The sequence below is a fragment of the Emys orbicularis genome, chromosome 1 (genome assembly GCF_028017835.1).
Source record: "Emys orbicularis isolate rEmyOrb1 chromosome 1, rEmyOrb1.hap1, whole genome shotgun sequence".
Taxonomy (NCBI): Eukaryota; Metazoa; Chordata; order Testudines; family Emydidae; genus Emys; species Emys orbicularis.
The window spans coordinates 315749035-315772143 of NC_088683.1; positions in this window are offsets into that span (position 1 = coordinate 315749035).

Below are 23109 nucleotides of genomic sequence, written 5' to 3' on the forward strand. Positions count from 1 at the left end.
TCTGCTTGAAAGAAAGCATCTAAATCTTCAAGAAACTTAGTATTCTATTTGTGAGAAAAGTTGGGTGAGGTAATATTTTTTACTAGACAAACTTCTGTTTGGCAAAAGAGACATGCTTTTGGGCTTACTCTGAAGAAGAAGAGCTCTCTATAAGCTCAAAACCTTGTCTCTTTCACCGACAGAAGTTGGTCCGATAAAAGATATTCCCTCACCCACCTTGTTTCTCTAATATTCTGGGACTAACATGGCTGCAGCTACACTGCAAATAACAATTAGTATTCTGTGAGAGTCAGACTAAGTCCCACAAGAATCAGTTATTAAATTATAGTCCAACATATTTTGAGAAAATCCATGAATGGCATCCAATTAAATATCCATCAGGGGATTAGACCTTTTGGGAAATTCTGTCATTTAAAACAATAGGACTCAAACATTAGCAAATGTATTAGTTACCCAGGAGGCTTATTACATGTAATACTCTAATTTTTTTAATCTAGTTGTACTAGACTGCATATATTCAATCATGCTGGACACTTATGAATACAGAGGGGCAGATCTGTTACTGCTAGGCATTGTACTGACTAATGACTTACTAATTTATGATAACTTTATTTCACTGAACTCACCAACATTAGTGAATCAAACTCAGTTTAAGGGTAGTGTGCCATCAGTGTACAACTGTAACACAAATTAGAGTCTGGCTCTCAAAAGTGTGTATAAAACTGGTATCGTGATAGTCTATGTTTGTTGTGTCTCAATGATTTTCATAGCAAATTTTCTCAATTTACAATATAATTTTAAATGCCAGCCTTGCAAACTAGTCTTGGGCTCTGCAATCAAAATTTTTATGACTATCATTTTAATTCCTGCATATCATCAGGAATAAAGCTGCTGCAGACCATGTTATGCTCCCAGTTAAACCTATGCAACCAAAATAAGGCTAACCAAAGGGTTGAACATTTTTTAAAATATCTCTTTACTTCTCAGCTGAGGAATTTCAATATGGAAGTCACTGAGGATAACAGATATGGAACACCACATTTTTAGGGGTACTTGTGAGACTAGGACTGTATTTTAAATTGGGGCAATCCTTGTCATTTCACCCCCATTCCTCTGGTGATCTCGCCCACTCCTATGGTCTCAGCCCCTCTATCACTACAACAGCCTGCTGCCAACTTAAGGATCTAGTGCTCTCCCTAGGATTGTTCTGCATCTGACTATTATCACAGCACTGCCCACCTCTCAGGTATCTCAGCCTTGATAACCCAGTGCTATTTCAGATTAAATAAAACAAATCTGGGCTTCCTTATCTCCTACGCCTTCTCAGTCACCATTAAATATTGAACTCTCTTATCCCTCATGAAGATTCACATCTTTGGTCATCTCTGACTGTTCTCTGTCATTCACTGCTCCTCCCTGGTAGTCCTAGCTCTCACCAAATCCTGCACTTTTACATTATAAAAATCTACCCCATTCCTCTTTGTTTTATCGGTTACAATCCTGGTCCATGCCATGGTGATTTCTCAGTTTTACAGTCTATTTAAAATATTGCACCCAAAATATTCTTCCTCTCTGACACTGTCTCATACATAACTTCACTGGCATCCTTCCAACCTCAAATTCAACATTACAGGATTTACCTTTAAGACTTTGAAAAGTATGACCCCTAGGTTCTTAGACCTGGTTTCTTCCTACACAAGGATTAATGTGTCCCACATCAAGTTAGATTTATCCAAAACAGATTGGCAAGTGACAATATTAAATGCATCTGTTCAAAACAGACAAAAGCAGGTGGAAGTCGTACTCTTAATGTGGCAAAAGCTAGTGAATTGAGCTGTTTGTACCTTTAAAAAAGTTTGATTATGGCAAAACTTCTGAACATGGGTAAAATAGTTGTGTTAAGTTGTGAACAAATCAGTAAAAATGCTGCTGCTGAGAGGCTTGCTGAATATATAACCACAAAGCAACATGGGTGTGTCCTTACCATTGACAATATTTAATTTGACTAGAGAATAAATGTTAATAATAGTAGGAAAGATTATTAGTTTGGATCAAGTTAATATTGATTTTGGATATTTCAGAGACTTGTTTAGGTTAAGAGATTTTAAAAAGTTATCTCAAATAACTAAAGCACGAGGGACGATTTTGTTGAGGCCTAATCTAAAAGGTGCACATTACTAAAATGGAAATGCAGTAACTCCTCACTTAACGCTGTAGTTATGTTCCTGAAAAATGCGACTTTAAGCGAAATGATGTTAAGTGAATCCAATTTCCCCATAGGGATTAATGTAAATGGGGGAGGTTAGGTTCTAGGGAAATTTTTTTCACCAGACAAAAAACTATATATTATATAGATATACATACAGTATACGTTTTAAACAAACAATTTAATACTGTTCACAGCTATGATGATTGTGAAGCTTGGTTGAGATGGTGAAGTTAGAGGGTGGAAGAGGGAGGGATATTTCCCAGGGAATGCCTTGCTGCTAAATGATGATCTAGCACTCGGCTGAGCCCTCAAGGGTTAACACGTTGTTAATGTAGCCTCTCATCAAGGCAGCACGAACACGAGGGAGGGGAGACAGTATAGCAGACAGAGACAGACACACACCTTGTGTGTGGGAGAGAGAGAGAGATGCACACTGCCCCTTTAAGTAAGCTGACCCACTCTTAAGTGCATTGTCTTTTTAAGTGGATCAGGAAGTTGAGACAGCAGCTGCTGCCCCAAGCTCTCTGTCTCTCTCCGTCCGTGTCCCCTCCCTGCTCTATATGGAGAAGGGGTAAACGGGGTGCAGGAGCAGGGGGGAGGGGGACACCCTGACATAACCCCCCCCTTCCTCCCCTGCACAGCAAGCAGGAGTCTCTGGGAGCAGCTCCAAGGGAGAGGGCAGGAGCAGCACATGGCAGTGTGGGGAGGGACAGCTGAATTGCTCGGCAATTGCTAGCCTGCTGCGTGGCTGCAGCACAGGGAACTTAGGAGAGTGGGGAGCCGATAGGGGGCTGCCGGTCCACCCTGGTTCCAAGCCCCCACCAGCTAGCTGCAATGGGCTGCTCTTCCTGCAAGCAGTGGACAAAGCAGGCGGCTGCCAAACGATGTTAGAAGGGAGCATTGCACAACTTTAAACAAGCATGTTCCCTAATTGATCAGCAACGTAACAGCGAAGCAACATTAACCGGGACGACTTTAAGTGAGGAGTTACTGGGTATGTCTACACTACGGGATTAATCCGAATTTATATAATTCGAATTTGGGAAACAGATTGTATAAATTCGATTGTATGCGGCCACACTAAGCACATTAATTCGGCGGTGTGCGTCCATGTACCGGGGCTAGCGTCGATTTCTGGAGCGTTGCACTGTGGGTAGCTATCCCATAGCTATCCCATAGTTCCTGCAGTCTCCTCCGCCCATTGGAATTCTGGATTGAGATCCCAATGCATGATGGGGCCAAAAACATTGTCGCGGGTGGTTCTGGGTATATCCTCCCCCCTCTCCAGGAAGCAACGGCAGACAACCGTTTCGCGCCTTTTTCCTGGGTGAACAGTGCAGACGTCATACCACGGCAAGCATGGAGCCCGCTCAGCTCAAGACAGCAGTCACGAACATTGTAAATACCTCGTGCCTTATCGTGCAGTTTATGCTGAACAAGAACCTGGAAAACAAGGCGGCGAGGAGCAGGCTACAGCAGCGCGGCGACGAGAGTGATGAGGATATGGACATGGAATTCTATCGAACCGCGGGACCCGGTGCTTTGGAGATCATGCTGTTAATGGGGCAGGTTATAGGCATGGAACGCCGATTCTGGGCCCGGGAAACAAGCACAGACTGATGGGACCGCATAGTGTTGCAGGTGTGGGACGATTCCCAGTGGCTGCGGAACTTTCGCATGCGTAAGGGCACTTTCATGGAACTTTGTGACTTGCTTTCCCCTGCCCTGAAGCGCCAGAATACCAGGATGAGAGCAGCCCTCACAGTTGAGAAGCGAGTGGCAATAGCCCTGTGGAAGCTTGCAACGCCAGACAGCTACCGGTCAGTCGGGAATCAATTTGGAGTGGGCAAATCTACTGTGGGGGCTGCTGTGATGCAAGTAGCCAAAGCAATCACTGAGGTGCTGCTACACAAGCTAGTGACTCTGGGAGATGTGCAGGTCATAGTGGATGGCTTTGCTGCAATGGGATTCCCTAACTGTGGTGGGGCGATAGATGGAACCCACATCCCTATCTTGGCACCGGAGCACCAGGGTACCCAGTACATAAACCGCAAGGGGTACTTTTCAATGGTGCTGCAAGCACTTGTGGATCACAAGGGACGTTTCACCAACATCAACGCGGGCTGGCCAGGAAGGGTTCATGATGCTCGCGTCTTCAGGAACACTACTCTGTTTAAAGGGCTGCAGCAAGGGACTTACTTCCCGGACCAGAAAATGACCGTTGGGGATGTTGAAATGCCAATAGTTATTCTTGGAGACCCAGCCTACCCCTTAATGCCATGGCTCATGAAGCCATACACAGGCAGCCTGGACAGGAGTCAGGAGCTGTTTAACTACAGGCTGAGCAAGTGCAGAATGGTGGTAGAATGTGCATTTGGCCATTTAAAAGGTCGCTGGCGATCGCTACTAACTCGCTCTGACCTCAGCCAAAGAAATCTCCCCATTGTTATTTCTGCTTGCTGTGTGCTCCACAATCTCTGTGAAAGTAAGGGGGAGACCTTTATGGCAGGGTGGGAGGCTGAGGCAAATCGCCTGGCTGCTGATTACGCGCAGCCAGACACCAGGGCGATTAGAAGAACACACCAGGAAGCGCTGTGCATCAGAGAAGCTTTGAAAACCAGTTTCATGACTGGCCAGGCTACAATGTGAAATTTCTGTTTGTTTCTCCCTTCATGAAAACCAGCCCCCTTTATTGACTCATTCATTCTCTGTAAGCAACCCACCCTCTCCCTTCCCCCAGCTTTCTTTCAAAGGAAATAAAGTCACTATCGTTTAAAAATCATGTATTCTTTATTAAGTGATTATAAACATAGGGAAAGAACCAAGAAGGTAATCTGGGTGAGGTTTGGGAGGAGGATAGGAGGGAAGTAAAAGGCCACTGAATAAATTCAATATAATGACAGCCTTTTGGTTGGGCTGTCCACTGGGGTGGAGTGGGAGGGTGCACGGAGCCTCCCCCCCCCCGCGTTCTTACACGTCTGGGTGAGGGGGATATGGAACATGGTGAGGGGGGAGGGAGGTTATACAGCGGCTGCAGCGGCACTCTGTCATCCTCCTGCTGCCGTTCCTGAAGCTCCACCAGACGCCGGAGCATGTCCGTTTGCTCACGCAGCAGCCCCAGCGTTGCAGCCTGCCACCTCTCATCTCGAGCGTCCCTCAAGACCTCACGTTCACTGGCATCTTTCCTAAATTTAGATACAGTGTCCTTCCACTCATTCAAATGAGCTCTTTCATTGCGGGTGGATTCCATTATTTCTGTGAACATGTCGTCTCGCGTCCTCTTTCTACGCCGCCTTATCTGAGATAGCCTTCGGGACGGAGGAGGGAGGCTTGATAAATTTGCAGCTGCTGGAGGGAGGGTTGAAAGAAAGGAGAGAAGTTTTTAAACTGATACATTTTACAGAACAATGCTTATACTCTTTCATGGTGAAAAACACTATTCACATTACATAGCACATGTGATTTCAGTACAAGGTCGCATTTTCCATCTTAATATTGAGTGCCTGTGGCTTTGGTGTTAGAGATCACAGACGCAGGTCCGGGCAACAGAATTCAGCTTGCAGGCAGCCATGGTAAGCCATTGTCTTTCGGCTTCTGCGCCCCTCCTTTCCCACATACCAAGCAAAGCCTGTTGACTGCTGCGGTTTTCCTGTTAACCTTCAGCAGCAGAAAACAAACTAACCCCCCCACCATCCAATTCTCTGGGATGATCGCTTTATCCCTCCCCCCACCACGTGGCAGGTATCAGGGAAGATCCCTGCAGAAACCAAACTAACCCCCCCGCCCCCCCCCCGTCCCGCCATGAATTCCCTGGGATGATCAGTGTACCCCTCCCCCGACCGCGTGGCTGGTAACAGGGAAGATCCCTGCTAGCCAAACGCGAAAAGCTCAGGGCCAATTCCCCCCCTCCCCCCTCCGTGCTTGGTTAACTGCAGGGAAGGATTTCTTTTCAGCCACAGGCAAACAGCCCAGTAGGAACGGCCACCTCTGTCCCCTTAATTAAGTTCCCGTATTTCAACCAGGTTACCATGAGCGATATCACTCTCCTGAGGATTACACAGCAAGATAAAGAACGGATGTTGCTTGAATGCCAGCAAACACCGGGACCATACGCTGCCAGGCTTTGTCAGGCAATGATACCAGATTACTTGCTGCAAGCATGGCGTGGTCAAGTGTCCTACCATGGAGGACGGAATAAGGCTGCACTGCCCAGAAACCTTGTGGCAAGGCTTTTGGAGTACCTCCAGGAGAGCTTCATGGAGATGTCCCTGGAGGATTTCCGCTCCATCCCCAGACACGTTAACAGACTTTTCCAGTAGCTGTACTGGCCGCGAATGCATCCCAAGTCCTCAGGGCAAATTAATCATTAAAAAACGCTTGCTTTTAAACCATGTTTTATATTTTAAAAGGTAAACTCACCTGAGGTCCCTTCCATGGGGTCATGGTCTTGGCTACTGGCTTGGGAGGCTTGGGAGGGTACTTCAGTCAGGCTGAGAAAAAGATCCTGGCTGTTGGGGAGAACGGAGTGCTGGGTGCTCTCTGCAAGCTCGTCCTCCTCCTCCTCCTCCTCCTCTTCCCCATCTGCAGAATCCTCAGGTGTAGCTGATGAGACTAATCCGACCCGGAATCCACGGTCACAGGTGGGGTAGTGGTGGCGGCCCCCCCTAGAATTGCATGCAGCTCGGCGTAGAAGCGGCATGTCCGCGGCTCTGACCCGGAGCGACCGTTTGCCTCCTTTGTTTTTTGATAGGCTTGTCTGAGCTCCTTGACTTTCACGCGGCACTGATCTGAGTCCCTATTGTGGCCTCTCTCCATCATGCCCTTGGAGATTTTTTCAAAAGTTTTGGCATTTCGTCTTTTCGAACGAAGTTCTGCTAGCACTGAATCCTCTCCCCATATAGCGATCAGATCCAGTACCTCCTGTGCGGTCCATGCTGGTGCTCTTTTTCGATTATCAGCCTGCATGGTTACCTGTGCTGATGAGCTGAGGTATCTGTGGTATCTGTGGTTACCTGTGCTCTCCACACTGGGCAAACAGGAAATGAAATTCAAATTTTCCTGGGACTTTTCCTGTCTACCTGGCCAGTGCATGCGAGTTCAGATTGCTGTCCAGAGCGGTCACAATGGTGCACTCTGGGACAGCTCCCGGAGGCCAATACCATCGAATTGCGGCCACACTAACCCTAATTCGAATTGACAAAATCGATTTTGGCGCTACTCCGCTCGTCGGGGTGGAGTACAGAAATCGATTTTAAGAGCCCTTTATTTCGAAATAAATGGCTCCGCTGTGTGGACGGGTGCAGGGTTAATTCGATTTAACGCTGCTAAATCCGAATTAAAGTCATAGTGTAGACCAGGCCACTGTAGGAGTTCGGCTTTTCTCCAGTCCACATTTATAATACAGCAGCATGTAATGACTCCAAATGATGAATGTTTAGATATGGGATGGTTTGTGAAGACACTGAATTCCCTATGGGCACTGAATATCTAAGTCACAACTACTATATTAATGTTTAAATGATTGAAAGATCAGATCCCCAAACATGCAATTAAATGAAAGATAGTAAAAGTTTTTATGCTGCAAGTCTTTTTGCTCTACCATTTTTTATAATGTGTATTACTGTCATTCCTGTCTAATAATAATAAGTCTCTTTTTTCTAGAATTCATCATACAGTTTCATATGCCTTTTAGGCAAAGCTTAAATAAGACCTAGATAAAGTTAACAGCCATATCTATATTAAAATACCACCCATTTGTTGCATTAAGTGCACAAAAGTAAGGCAATTAAGAGTCCCAATGTCACTCTGCTCTCCTGTGTGTATATATCATAAGAGGTTTGGTTCATTCAAGCACATAGAGACCTGCATGCTTCTATAAACATTTTGGTTATGCAAAACTGAAATGAAAATCTCATGAAGACTGGCTATATCATTAGATTTCCTGCTTCCAGTCATTAGATTTCCTGCTTCCTGCTATACCTCCAGAACAGATTTATTTGTTGGAATTTTGGCACTTTCATTTCCATCTGAAGCCAGGAAATGCTGAGGCATGCAAAAAGGAAATCAATTTAAAACAAGTTCATTACTGACCTCTTTGAACTTCAAAAAATCTGTTCTGGTCAGTTCTTATTTTATCCGAACTGGTTCTCCCATCCCCACTCACCTTATTTTCAGTTTCAGCAATTCTGCTGGCTGTTGGAAAAGCTCTCTCTCCCTCCCTCCCCTCCAGTCAGCCTTATCTGCAGAATTATTACTCTTTTTGTCATGCTTATTTTATATTTGCTCTTTAATGGATGTTTTGAGATGTGCAGTGAGGAACTAACCTAAGGGGCAACTGTAGTAAGGGTTCTCGTGAACCCTTATGGGATTTAATCACAAGAGTTCAAGAAACTGTGGCTCACAGTTTTGTGACGCACTACTCTCAGGTGCGTTGCTTACATCTTCTGCAAACTCAAGGACCATATATTTAAGCCTAGATTCATACTGTTACGTATGTGTCAATTGCGTGAGTATGGTAGGTGCACCATAATTTAGGAGAAAGCTAAACAATGCTTCCACAACCCAGACCTAAGACTTATTACATTAACTTCCTTATCTAGCTGAATGAGAATTAGATTTTATGCACTAGTTAGTTTTGGGGGTAAGAAATATGAAGGACAACTAAAGCATCAGTTACATCAGTCATAACATTGCTATTCATAGTGCAACAAAATTTTCTTTAAAATGTAACTCTATGTAAGAGGCTGCAAATTTTCTTAATTATTGGTACATTTTAGCATTACAAAGTCACTCACTTCAGGTGTGTTTCTATTGGGGTCCTGCAGAGAACAGTTCTTGGCCCTACCCTATTTGCCTTTTTTATCAATGACCTGGAAGAAAACATAAAATCATCCCCAATAAATTTTGCAGATGACACAAAACTTGGGAGAGTGGCAATTAATGAGGGCTGGTCACTGATACAGAGCGATCTGGATCACTTGGTAAACTGGGTGCAAGCAAACAATGTTTTAATATGGCTAAAGTAAATGTATACATCTAGGAACAAAGAATGTATGCCATACTTACAGGATGGAGGACTCTATCCTGGGAAGCAGTGACTGAAAGAGATTTGGGAATCATGGTTGATAAGTAACTGAACATGAGCTCCCAATGCAACATTGTGGCGAAAAAGGCTAATGTGATCTTTGGATGCATGAACAGGGAAATCTCGAGTAAGAGTAGAGAGGTTATTTAACTTCTGTATTTGGCACTGGTGTGACTACTACTGGAATACTGTGTCCGGTTCTGGTGTCCACAATTCAAGAAGGATGTTGATAGATTGGAGAGGGTTCAAAAAAGAACCACGAGAATGATTAAAGGATTAGAAAAACCTCCATTATTGTGATAGATTGAGCACCTTGAATTTATTTAGTTTAACAAAGAAAAGATTAAGATCACAATCTATAAGTACCTACATGGGGAACAGAAAATTGATAATGGACTCTTCAATGTAGCAGACAAATGTATAACATTTCAGGAAGGATGTGGACAAATTGGAAAAAGTCCAGAGAAGAGCAACAAAAATGATTAAAGGTCTAGAAAACATGACTTATGAGGGAAGATTGAAAAAGTTGGGTTTGTTTAGTCTGGAAAAGAGAAGACTTAGGGAGGACATGATAACAGTTTTCAAGTACGTAAAAGGTTGTTACAAAGAGGAGGGAGAAAAATTGTTTTTCTTAACCTCTGAGGATAGGACAAGAAGCAATGGGCTTAAATTGCAGCAAGGGAGGTTTAGGTTGAACATTAGGAAAAACTTCCTGTCAGGGTGGTTAAGCACTGGAATAAATTTTCCAGGGAGGTTGTGGAATCTCCATCATTGGAGATTTTTAAGAGCAGGTTAGACAAACACCTGTCAGGAATGGTCTAGATAATACTTAGTTCTGCCATGAGGCAGGGGCTGGACTGTATGACCTCTCAAGGTCCCTTCCAGTCCTATGATTCTATGAACATGATCCAATGGCTGGAAGTTGAAACTAGACAGATTCAGACTAGAAATAAAGTGCAATTTTTTAACAGTGAGGATAATTAACCATTGGAACAATTGGCCAAGGGTCATGGTTGATTCTCCAACAGACATTTTTAAAATCAAGATTAGATGTTTTGCTAAAAGATAGTAGTTCAAAAGGAATTATTTTGGGGGAAATACTCTAGCCTGTGTTATACTTAGGTCAGACTAGAGATGATCAAAGTGGTCCCTTCTAGCCTTGGACTCTGTGAAGCCCTGCCAGTGGTGGACTCTCAGACTCCATCCTCTTTGATTGTCTTGTATAGCAATCAACAATAATGGAATGGTTTCAAAGAGCAGGATCCTCCCTGGCTGACTGAAGGAGAGTGGCCCATTGGATTGAACATCTCATTACCCCCAATCTCAGTTTGGGGGTGGAATTTCAGAGAACCTCACCTCAACAATTCTTGGTGATAAGAGACACCCCCTGATGGCCTTTGGCATCATGGATTCCATAAAAGGTTTGTTTATAATGCATATGGAGGCACCACAACTGGCTGGACCAAATTGTTGGACCTCACAGACTATCCAGTATAACATCTCTCATTCCACTACAAGAGCATGTCACGGGGTTCATATTTCTCATCTGTTTCCGGACTTCAAGAATAACAAGATAACTGAAAATTAAGATGTATTTGTCCTTCCTCTGGAATTGACTTCATTCAGTAGGTGGAGTCTCAGGTAAACTAAAGAGGATACCTGGCTATTCTCTGGAGCTTAGTATTCTTCTAGCATAGTATTTCCTTCAGGAAAATTCTTCTAACCCTGATCCTAGGTTGTCACTCTCAAAACTTTGTCCCGTACCACACTTAAATCTATGAGAACCACAAAAGGTGATGTGATTATAGTCTTATAGTTCTCCTGCTGTCGTCAAGCTGTGGAGACCATCCTTCATAGCCTCTCTTTCACTTTTCTTGAGTCATAGTCATCTTCATACATCCCCTGTGGGATCTTTGACAAACTCTCTGAATCACCATTCTGGATCCCAACCTTTCATTGGATGTCAAAACAAAACTGTGAGAATGCTGCTAGCGATTAATGGCTCACTGCATCTGACTCAACTATCGTGAGAACTTATATTAGTGAACTGTTGTCAGTGGTTACTTCAAATCCTACACCATATAAGATAGGTAAGACATGAAATTTCTCTCCCCATTTCTGTGCAAGAAATTAAACTTTTGGACAGTATAATTTCTCACTTCAGATCAGCCCACGTCTTACACTTGCAAACTTGCTTTCTTGGATCTGACAGAAATTCTGCTTCCAATCTTGGGAAACTTGCCTCAGTATGCAGGATAAGGCAACTTCCAAATGCCTGTGCTAGTGTAGAGTGCGGTAAGTGGCGTGGGCCGAGGGATGTGCTGACCGCTGCTTCCCACCGGCCCCATTGGCCTGGAGCGGTGAATCGTGGCCAGTGGGAGCCGCGATCTGCCGAACCTGCGGACACGGCAGGTAAACAAACCGGCCCGGCCTGCCAGGGTGCTTACCCTGGCGGGCCACGTTCCAAAGGTTGCCGATCCCTGGTGTACAGCAACCCCTCTACCACCCCCACCCTTTGCCAGGCAAACCAGCCCCCGACCTCCAGGGGCACCTGGGCCACAGGGTAGGGCCTCCAATTCCTGTGGATGCACTTGAGCATCATTCTCGCCCCGGGGATAAACCACTGGGGCATCACCAGCCCTCTCTGAATGAGGGAGCGAGCCGAGGCAGTATCCACTAAGCCCCTCTGGGGCTTCCTCTCCACCCGCATGGGGATGGTGGCCAGTCCTCGCCCCTGCTTCCTCCCTCCACCATTCATCCAACCTCAGAACTTGGCTAGTCCACACTCCATTTCTGGGCAATCTGCATTTGTGTCCCGGACGCTGATATCGCCAGCAGACCAACTGGCCCGGGTGACTAGGGGCTCCCTTAGCTTCCTCCTTCTTTTTCTCTGCGTTCCTCCCAAAGGGGGGGGACGCGGTTCTTGGAATGTCTTCCCCAAGTCCAGGTCCCGGCCTGTCCGCCCGTCCCTTCGAGGAAAGTCCATCTTGGCGTATTCCTCGGTCAGTTTAATCGCGGCCTCCACCGTACTCGGCTCGTGCCGCTGGACCCAGACTTGCAGGTTTTCCAGAAGGCCCTGCACAAATTTCTCCAGAATCACCCTGTCCATTATCTCTCCCACTGTCTGGGTATCTGGCCTTAACCACCACGTGGCCCAGTTAGTAAGTTTTTGGGCAAATGCTCAGAGCCACAAACCCCCTGTCCACCGGGCCGCCTGAAACTTTTGCCTGTACTTCTTCACAGACAGTCCCATCTGGTCCAGGACTGCCACCTTCACCGCCTCATAATCTTTGGCCTGTTCATTACTTAGGGCTATGTAGGCTGCCTGCACCTCTCCGGCCAGATAGGGGGCCAGTCTTAGGGCCCAAGTCGCTTTATCCCATCTGGCACCCATAGCTACCCGTTCAAAAGCACATAGGAAGGCATCGGGTCATCAGCGGGGCCCATTTTACAGAGTACCAGCCCTGGTGCATGGTCTCCATCACCTTCTGGGGGACTCACCAACCGGTGCAGGAGCTGCTGCTGTACACTGGCCTGCTCCCAGATGAATTCCTGGAGGGTCTTTTGTAGCTCGGCCTGCCAGGCAAGTAAGGCCTGTCTCTCGGCTTGGTGGGACTGCTGAAAAGCTTGCAGGGTTTTCTACAGCTCCTCTGGCTGCTTTGCGAGCCACTGCACGGTTCCTTCCATGCTCAGGTTGCCACTCCCTGGTGGTGGCTTCAAATCCCAGACAAGCCCCCACATGTAACAGGGTGTCCATTATGCCCCTGCATATCCAGCCCCTTGGTCCCGCTCCTCACAGACTCAGGGACACTCCAAGCTGGTACAACTCCCGTGCTCTTTATTTGTGTCCATTTCCCACCACTAGTTTCCTACTATATACAGGCTATTTACAATGGCTTGGCCTAACAGAGGCCTGATCAGCAACAGAATAGCAGGCTCCTACCTCTCCCTGAACCTCCTGGTCCCCCCTTCCCCTTCCTCCCAGCCTTTTAGCTCCTGCTAATGAGGCTGGCAGGTGCGGGCAGTTCCCAGACAAGCCCTGGCTATTTACCCAGCCCCAAACCATTCCCCCTGATTGGGGCTGGGGTGGCAGGAGCTAATTAAGGGCTTTCCTAGCAGTGCCCTGCCACATCTTCCCTTCCTCAGTTTCCTCACATCTTCAGATTTGGCATAAAGTTTGGCCCTTTGATGGTTCTGCATTATAGGACAGATTTACAGAAATGAAGAACCTGCTTCTCCAGGTATTCCTTTGTCTGAACACTAATCTGTCTTGCTACGTAGTAGGGCCAAGAAAGGGCCCAGAGCTCTTACTCCTATGACTGCTGGACGTGCTCAGCAAAATGATATAGATTCACTGGGAAGAAAAGAGTATTGCATTGTGTGAGAGGTGGGAGCAGGACAACCTCCCTACTGAATGGGTTGGCTTGTTTCACAGCTAGAGCCACAGATATTTTCAACAGGATAGAGCTTTAAGTGCATTAGTAAGCCATTTGATTCTGAGAGAATAAAAGATACAAAGAAATTGTAAGAAAATCACACCCCCTCCTATCAGATTTGAACACACTGGATTTGCAATATAAACCATTAGGCTGCACACAATCTTTCATTAGAATCCACGGGAGAGGAGATTATTTTTTGTAGTAGGAACATACTTTAGTGAAAATTACAAGTAAAAATTAATAAAACAACTGAGGGATAAAGTGTGCAAGCCAAATCTCTTTCCTTGATTGTACCAAGAACTGAACATATGAAATTTCATGTAGACCAGATTTAAATTCATGTATGTTTACTTTTCTGCAGTAAAAATATAACACCAAGAATTTTCCTTTAATGTAACTACCTATTTCTCTGTGAATATGGCACATACAAGAATCTTTTATAATGTGATGTTAGAATGCTTATTATGACTGTACAAAGGGACAAAGATTACAGTTCCAATGCCTGGTGTTGCCCAGGCTTCTCCACCATATTTGATCCTTTATAGATAATGCTCATGATTCACCACTGTGCTACTCCATTGATTTCAATGGAGTTACACTGGTGTAAAACTAGAAGAACATAGTGGTGAATCAGGCCCCATAACACCTGTGAATTATTTCTAACATGGTCTGAGTCACTACCCTGATGCTCAGTATCATTTGCCTTGGCATTTGTTAAAGAAAATTAAATACTGTCATTTCATTTCACAATCTCTAGTCTAGAGTTTAACTGGTGGTATGGATTGCATTGAGCTTGCTTCAGTATCTCAATGAACTGGCTCTTTCCTGTGATGCCTGAATCTTGTACTCCAGAATCCAAGTTTTCATTTATAGAAAAATAAGTCTTTTGATTATGATAACTACAGCTGATTGGAAAGTGGGGATTGTTTAATGAAGAGTTGATAAAATTTTGTTTCCATTCTTTTGTTGAGATTTAAAAAAATCTGAATGCCACTTCCTAATATTCTTGCAAGTTAAGAAATTGCATTAAAAAAAATCTATTCCTGGGGCAAATTCCTGTTTTTCATAGAGACACCTATGGGAGGGGAAGAGGAAGGCAGGAAAACTCTTAGGGAGGAACACCTCCTGAGTTTCTTGTAGAATATCCCCTTTAAGAGAAGGTGTTTAGAAAGCCATAGAGTTCTCTTGGAGAGAGGTCTCCCAAATATGTGGAGTAAGAAATAGGGCAAATTTTCAACTTTCTTGAAATCCTGCCCACATTGATGTCATTGGCAAAATATCCACTGATGTCAGTGGGGGCAGGATTTGCGAATACTGTTTGATATATTCAATAAGGTATGTTTTCGGACAAGGCTGCCATTCTTCTAATTGTAGGAGATAAGCAATTCAAATACAATTTAAAGCATTGTTTCAAATCTTTAATCCCTTCTAGGCTTTGAAAACAAGTAAATTAGTAAAAAGCAACAGAGGGTCCTGTGGCACCTTTAAGACTAACAGAAGTATTGGAGCAAGTCTTGCGTTTGATGAAGTGGGCATTCACCCACGAAAGCTTATGCTCCAATACTTCTGTTAGTCTTAAAGGTGCCACAGGACCCTCTGTTGCTTTTTACAGATTCAGACTAACACGGCTACCCCTCTGATAAGTAAATTAGTGTATTTTTAATGCATTTATTGCTCAAGACAATGCACTGTAAATGTTTCAGCTCTTGAATGCATTTTGGTTATAATTAGAGAAATGCAAAGTGAAAACATGCTGGGGAAAGAAACACTCACTGAGAAATACTGCATCCCCTCAAAACTTGTTTTTGTTTTGGCTTTATGGCAAAAATAATCTCTCTCTCTAATAGGTATTCCTGGTATGTATAATAGGTATGTTAACTTCCAACTATCCTTTGTCTACGTATCTCATAGCCAAGTCAGTCACAGGGATGTCATTTTTCATAATGTTTCAATGGGTGTTTTTTTTTACCCTGGAGGTGCCCATCTCTTCCCTGCAACCCGTTACAGATGGGGAACTGAGGTACAGGGGAGCTAAGTGATTTGCCCAAGGTCATCCAGGACATTTGTAGCCAAGCAGAGAATTAAACCTAGGTCTCCTCTGTCCCAGGCCAGTGCCCCCAACTGCTGGGTCATCCTTCCTCCCCTTAAACTGTACATACAGAGCTAGTTTTAGCATTTATAACATTCAGCAGTAATGCAAGGAACCTACAGACTGGTATCCTGTAAGACACTGGCTTCAGCAGTTAGCATAAGGCTTGAGGCCTATGAACTTTGACTACAACCAGGCACAGATTAATGGCCCAACGGTCACCCCTAAATTTTGGAGACCTGGGAATAGAGTGATTAAGGGGGAAGTTTATCCATAACGACACCAACCAACCACAGGAACATGAGCTAACACCAGCTTTTGCATATTTTAGGATAGGAACATCTGCAAATGTCTGACCACACGAGTGCTATGGCAATGAACTGACGTATCTGATAATAAATTGAGATAATTATTATCGTAATCTATAGAAGAAGGGCACCCCAACATTAGTAGGGTGAGGAAATACAAATAAGGAACAGTGGAGACACCCCTACTAAATATGCATTAGGCATAGTGATGCCAGTGTAACATATTATAAAAATTGTAGCCCAGCCTGTGTGCAGGAGGGAGAGAGAGAGAGAGAGATGTAGCACTTGAGAGGTGCCAGGATGATGGCCATTGATGATGATGAGGAAGGGGTGATGGTGGTGAGGAAGATAACGGCTAACATGTCAGGTTGTTCTCAAGGGATGCTGTGAGTATATGGATGTTCAGATGTACATTCTGTATTATCTCCATCTACCTTGCTGGGTTAGAGTGTTTGTGACTTTGCTAAATGCATTAATAAACTATTACAAATACATAAGAATGGCTATATTGGGTCAGACCAAAGGTCCATCTAGCCCAGTATCCTGTCTTCTGACAGTGGCCAATGCCAAGTGCTTCAGACGGAATGAAGAGAACAGGCAATTATCAAGTGATCCATCCCCTGTCACCCATTCCCAGCTTCTGGCAAACAGAGGTTAGGGACACCATCCTGCCCATCCTAACTAATAGCCATTGATGGATCTATCCTCCATGAACTTAGCTAGTTCTTTTTTGTGCCTGGTTGTAGTCTTGCTATACAGTATTCCTAAAGTGTGAGTGTCGCAACTGTGCACATCAAGGTTCCCACTGAACACTGATTTTAATAATATTGGCCTGATCTTGGGACAAGAACCGTCAAACCTCCGAGTGATAACTGAGAATTCTTCTGTAATCAATATAGTTAATATACGATCCATAGATCAGGGTACAAAACTATCACTCTCAAACTGATAATTTCAGTGTCAGTTCCCTGAGATTAAAATTGCATTGATTTTCCACAAGATGGCAATGTAAGAATCACAGTATGGGCATTTTAATTAATAGAATCCATTTAATATATAGTTTATATATGTCAACTGTGTATGCATATTCATAGATGATACCTTCTAGGTTGGAGTGTGCTATTGATGTTCTGTTTAAATAACGATAATTACAAAGTGATATGCTGACTGCAAATAAATGATTCTGTTGACCAGCATATCACTTACATAATTAATCAAAACTAAATTCTAACAAACACCTTGCACCCTAAAAGTTAGACTAAGTTACCTTTGTGGAACATAAGAACGGCCATACTGGGTCAGACCAAAGGTCCATCCAGCCCAGTATCCTGTCTACTGGCAGTGGCCAATGCCAGGTGCCCCAGAGGGAGTGGACCTAACAGGTAATGATCAAGTGATCTCTCTCCTGCCATCCATCTCCACCCTCTGACAAACAGAGGCTAGGGACACCATTCCTTACCGATCCTGGCTAATAGCCATTAATGGACTTAACCTCCATGAATTTATCTAGTTCTCTTTTAAACCCTCTTATAGTCCTAGCCTTCACAACCTCCCCAGGCAAGGAGTTCCACAGGTTGACTGTGCACTGTGTGAAGAAGAACTTCCTTTTATTTGTTTTAAACCTGCTGCCCATTAATTTCATTTGGTGGCCCCTAGTTCTTATATTATGGGAACAAGTAAATAACTTTTCCTTATTCACTTTCTCCACACCGCTCATGATTTTGTATACATCTATCATATCCCCCCTTAGTCTCCTCTTTTCCAAACTGAAAAGTCCTAGCCTCTTTAATCTCTCCTCATATGGGACCCATTCCAAACCCCTAATCATTTTAGTTGCCCTTTTCTGAACTTTTTCTAATGCCAGTATATCTTTTTTGAGATGAGGAGACCACATCTGTACGCAGTATTCAAGATGTGGGCATACCATGGATTTATGTAAAGGCAATAAGATATTCTCCGTCTTATTCTCCATCCCTTTTTTAATGATTCCTAACATCCTGTTTGCTTTTTTGACTGCCGCTGCACACTGCGTGGACGTCTTCAGAGAACTATCCACGATGACTCCAAGATCTCTTTCCTGATTAGTTGTAGCTAAATTAGCCCCCATCATATTGTATGTACAGTTGGGGTTATTTTTTACCATGTGCATTACTTTACATTTATCCACATTCATTTTTTGAATCTTCAGGCTAGGTCTACACTACCCGCCTGAATCGGCGGGTAGAAATCGACCTCTCGGGGATCGATTTATCGCGTCCCGTCGGGACGCGACAATCGATCCCCGAATCGACGCTCTTACTCCACCAGCGAAGGTGGGAGTAAGCGCCGTCGACGGGAAGCCGCAGAGGTCGATTTTGCCGCCGTCCCTACAGCAGGGTAAGTCGGCTGCGATACGTCGAATTCAGCTACGCTATTCGCGTAGCTGAATTTGCGTATCTTAAATCGACCCTCCCCTTGAGTGAAGACGTACCCTCAGATTCATTTAGAAATATAGACTAATCAAACATTTGAATTTTATAAACAGAGAAATAAAGATCATAAATAATGTTACCTTAAGTTAGGCAAAGCATTATTTTGCAGTAGGCATCTAGCCCAGTATTTAAAAATCTATATGATCTTTCAGTTTGTAAGTTACAAGGTCTTTGTTTATTTATCTCACTATATTACATACCAACAGCTATGACTGTTTTTATTCATAAACATGTCCTGTACAAAATCAGAAATCAAGAACTGACCCAAATCTCAATCCCAAACTCAAACCACTCCTCATTTGTGCAGGTCTAAGAATCAGGGCCATCCCTACCCATAGGCAAACTATGCAGCTGTGTAGGGCACCAGGAAATTTGGGGCACCAAATTGCCCCAAATTTCCTGGTGCCCTACGCAGCTGCGTGCTGCATCCAGCTCCAGCGGCCAGCCCGATCCCCAGACGGCTGAGTCGGTCCCTCGGGGGCTGCGCACAGCAGGGCCCAGGAAAGCTGCCTCTTCCCACCCCTGCTCCGCCCCAGCTTTGCCCCTTCCCCCCCAAACCCCATCCCTTGAGCTATGCGTCCTGGGGGACAGCAGCAGGGGTTGGAGTCGGGCCCACGCTGCACTCACCAGGCGGTGGGAAGTGGAGCGACCCGGCCCCAGCCCGCTCCGCTACGTCGGCTCCCAGCTGCGCCGCTGGTGAATGCTGGAAGGCGGTTCCCCCTCTTCCCCCAAGCCTGGGAGCCGGGGGAGCAGAGTGGAGCAGGCTGAGTCTGGGTCGCTCCACTTCCCACTGCCCCGTGAGTGCCGGGGCGGGCCTGACCCCTGCTGCCTTCCTGCATTGGCTGCCCCTGCCTCCCAAAGTCCCTGGGATGCCCCCCCTTGGAGGCCCGGGGCCGCGCCCTCCCTCCCACTCCCCCCGCAGGGGGCTACGTAGGGCACCACAATCTCTAGGGATAGCCCTGCTAAGAATGTACTACTATTTTTTTCTTCAGTGTTGTATACTTCAGCATCCTCTTCATTTTCTAGTTCTGCAGCAAGTAACAGTAAGAAAAGCAACTAAACTAACACGAACAAGGCTGTTCTTACAATATTTAAGCGTGAAGTGCCAGAAATCAACTGTACTCACACTTTTAGCACAATTTTGCAGTCCAGAGAGATTTGAATAAGCAGCATATAAACTTTTGAGTGTTCAGCTGGACTGAGCAATGCCCCTTCTCCTCCGCAACTTTAATAGGATTCTGCATGGGCTCAGGGGTCTGCCCTTGCCCTAAAGTGCCCTGAAAGAGGATTGGAACCTAAGCACCACACTCTCAGCCCTGGTAAGGCTGCATTGCACATCTAGGAACACAAAAGCAGTCTTAAAGCCAGTTTAGTTGACCAGCACAGAATGCCTCATGCATAGTGGATTTTTTTTCCAGTGGTGAAAATTGCAGTAGCCACCTCTCCTCCAGTCCCTACAGAAGGGAATGCAGCTCGGCCCAGAAAAAGGGATTGTCTCTATGTGCTGAGAACAATCTCCAGTGGTCAGAATAGCCCCTTGGGGCCACAGACTGCTAGGTATAAAGTGTATTTGCCTTGAGGCTGCTCTGCTTAATGCCAGAGACTGCCCTACTGGCCAGGAAACCTCAGGATCTGGTGCACCACCATTCTCCTGAGCTTTATGGGTCCTAGCTGCAGCCCTTGGGCCTGCCTGTATCAATAACGCACACAAAGAAGGAGCCCTGCCTGAGAGATATGCAGAATGGGCAATAATTTCAGTAGGGGTCCCAATATGTTCATAACTGGCATAAATTCAAAGCTTTAGACAGAGTTCAGTTCTTTACAGATTTACAGCTCAAATCAGTTAGGGGGAAAAATCAATTTGGAGGTTTTACAATCTCAAATGAACAATTCATACAACAATGCACATTGGTGAACCTCTTTCAGTTGTTTTACTGCTGTCTGTTGCTTGCTGAAAATTCCATTATTCTAGTCTTCACAGATGAAAACACTACGTCTGAGAATACAGAACACAGGGCTATAAATACTGAAGGCTGAAAGACCTCATTGATCTGTGTTATAACCCACGACAACCAAATACACAACAATCTGACCTCTACTTCAAAGGACATTCAGTCAATTTAGATTAAATAGATTCATTGGCAAATAATAAACTACCATAATCTCTTAATTACAGTGGAGAACAAGCTTTTCAGTTTTGTTCTTTTCACACACTCTGAATGCTTCCCCTTCCAAGAAGAATCCTAGAAGGAAAACAAAATCTTATATGGAGCGATTAAATGGATAATTTAGCTAGAAATGTTCTATTATAGATTTTTTCGGTTAAATAATATAGGCCCAATGCTGCTCCCTATTGAAGTCTCCAATCTCTTAAACACATACATATTAGCTATTGAATATATATAGATATGAAGGCTGTTTTATGAAACACTACCTTTGTTTTGTGCAATTATGTTTTTTTTTTAGGTAATGGTTTAACTTTTTTATTATATACAATGTCACAGATACTAATTTTTAGGTGGGACTTTCTGATAAAGTCTATCATTTTAGATTACTGAAATTTGGTATGATGTCATCCTGAATGTTCTTAGTGTCACACTAAAGTAGCATGAGAGAAGCATATTACACATGCTATGATCATGTGAGGCCAAGAGGGCAACTGTCATCCCAACACATCCTTCTCATGGCATGGGGGGAGCCCCTACCGACACCCTACCTCAGCTTCCCCCTTAGTTCTTGGTAATAAATTAATCCCAGGCTGGAGTATTTAAACAAGTGTAGCCCCCCTTCTGTTCACTGGCCCAGTATGAGTTTGTTCAAGATAGGGGAAGTCTGCCTTGTGACTTTTTACACAACTACAGGAAACTGGACCTGAGGCTCCTCTGTGTGCTCTGCGCTGTGTGTCAGTGTGTGTTCACCTCAGAGCAGACCCACTCAGACAAACCACCAGGAACAAGGCTTTATTCTGTAAAGAAAGATAGAATGGGATTACAGTCCAGCAGACTCCTCCCTTCTTGCTTGCCTCATGCTCCCAGCTTCAGTCAATGCTGGGACTTCCTGCTGGGAGGGGCCGAGGGTACCTCCTGATAGGAACCAGGAAGTTCTCCCAACATGCCACACTTTGTAGCCCACAATTTGTAGTTCCCATGGCTGCTGATGATGAAGGACACTGGACTTTGGGCTACACAAGCATCCTCGTTTGTGGGGAATTATTTATTTAGTCTTTACCACAAACAAAGACTTTTTAGCCCTAACCCTTCTCCTTCATTCAGGAGTCCTGCAGCCCTCTTTCTTGGAGTCCACATTGGTTCAGTCAGACGTCTCCTCCTAGGAGCCACAGTCCCACAACTCTCCTTCTTGGGGGTCTGTATCAATTCAGGCGAGCTGCAACCTAAGAACCAGATTCTCCCCAGCTGGCCTTCCCTTTGTTGCTTAGACCTTTTCCTCCGTGGGCTGGGAGAGGGCAGCAAACCACTGGGCTATGGGATATTCTGATATGGGTCTCCCTCAACTTCACCTATTGAAGTTGTTCCACTTTAACTGAATAATTAAATATGAATTGGGGTAGAGAGTGAGACTCCCTGTGTAGCCTGGTGGTTAGCACACTCAGCTGAGAGGTGGCAGATCGCTGTTCAAATTCCTCCTCTTCAGCAGGCAACAGGGAGACTTAAATTGGGGGGTCTCCCACATGCCAGGTGAATACCCTAACCACTGGGCTAAAAGTTATAAGGGAGGGCCTTCTCTTTCCTATCCTCTCACAGCTATTTTGTGTGGAGTTAGGCAGTCCCACGTGCAAGTTAGGCCCGTGAATACCTATCTTCCCCTGGTTCATGGATGGCTTTGAGGCTTAAGTAGAAGACAGGCACCTAGAGGGAAGCAGCTGTGCACATGCTCAGAGGCAGGATCATAGGCTACAAGGAATTTTGGCATTGAGTGAATTTAAGAATCTACAATGTTAGGCAGCTGCCAAGTGACAGTTTTCTAGATCATAGTGGTGCCTAAAAATGGGTCTTAGGCACCTAAGTCTGGGAGTCAGGTACCAAGAACCACTATGGATCTGAGGCTTTGCCACTTGAGATATTGGCTGTGGTAAACGTAGGCACAGTATGAGGGACTGTAATTCTTTGTGGATAAAGGGCCTGATCCATAGCCCACTGGAGTCAATGGAAAGACTCCCACTGACTTCTTTGGACTTTGGATAAGGGCCAGAGTTACGGAGCCCCGTATTCAAGGGCATGCCAAATCCAGGCCAGTACTGTCAGTAAACAAAAGCAAACCTGAGAGCTGTAAAGTAAACAATGTCTTGCCACATCTAAAACTGAGATGTGTGAATGGTATAGCGACTGAGTGGTAGGGCACACAAACAAGTCACTTTATGTCAGATCTGAGTAGCAGCTGTGCTAACTGCATAATACAGCAAAATCTAGTAAAAACTCCCCTCTGGGTTTAAGAAACTCTGGATAATAAATCACGTTGTATTGATATGTCATTTTCATTAATATTGCAATA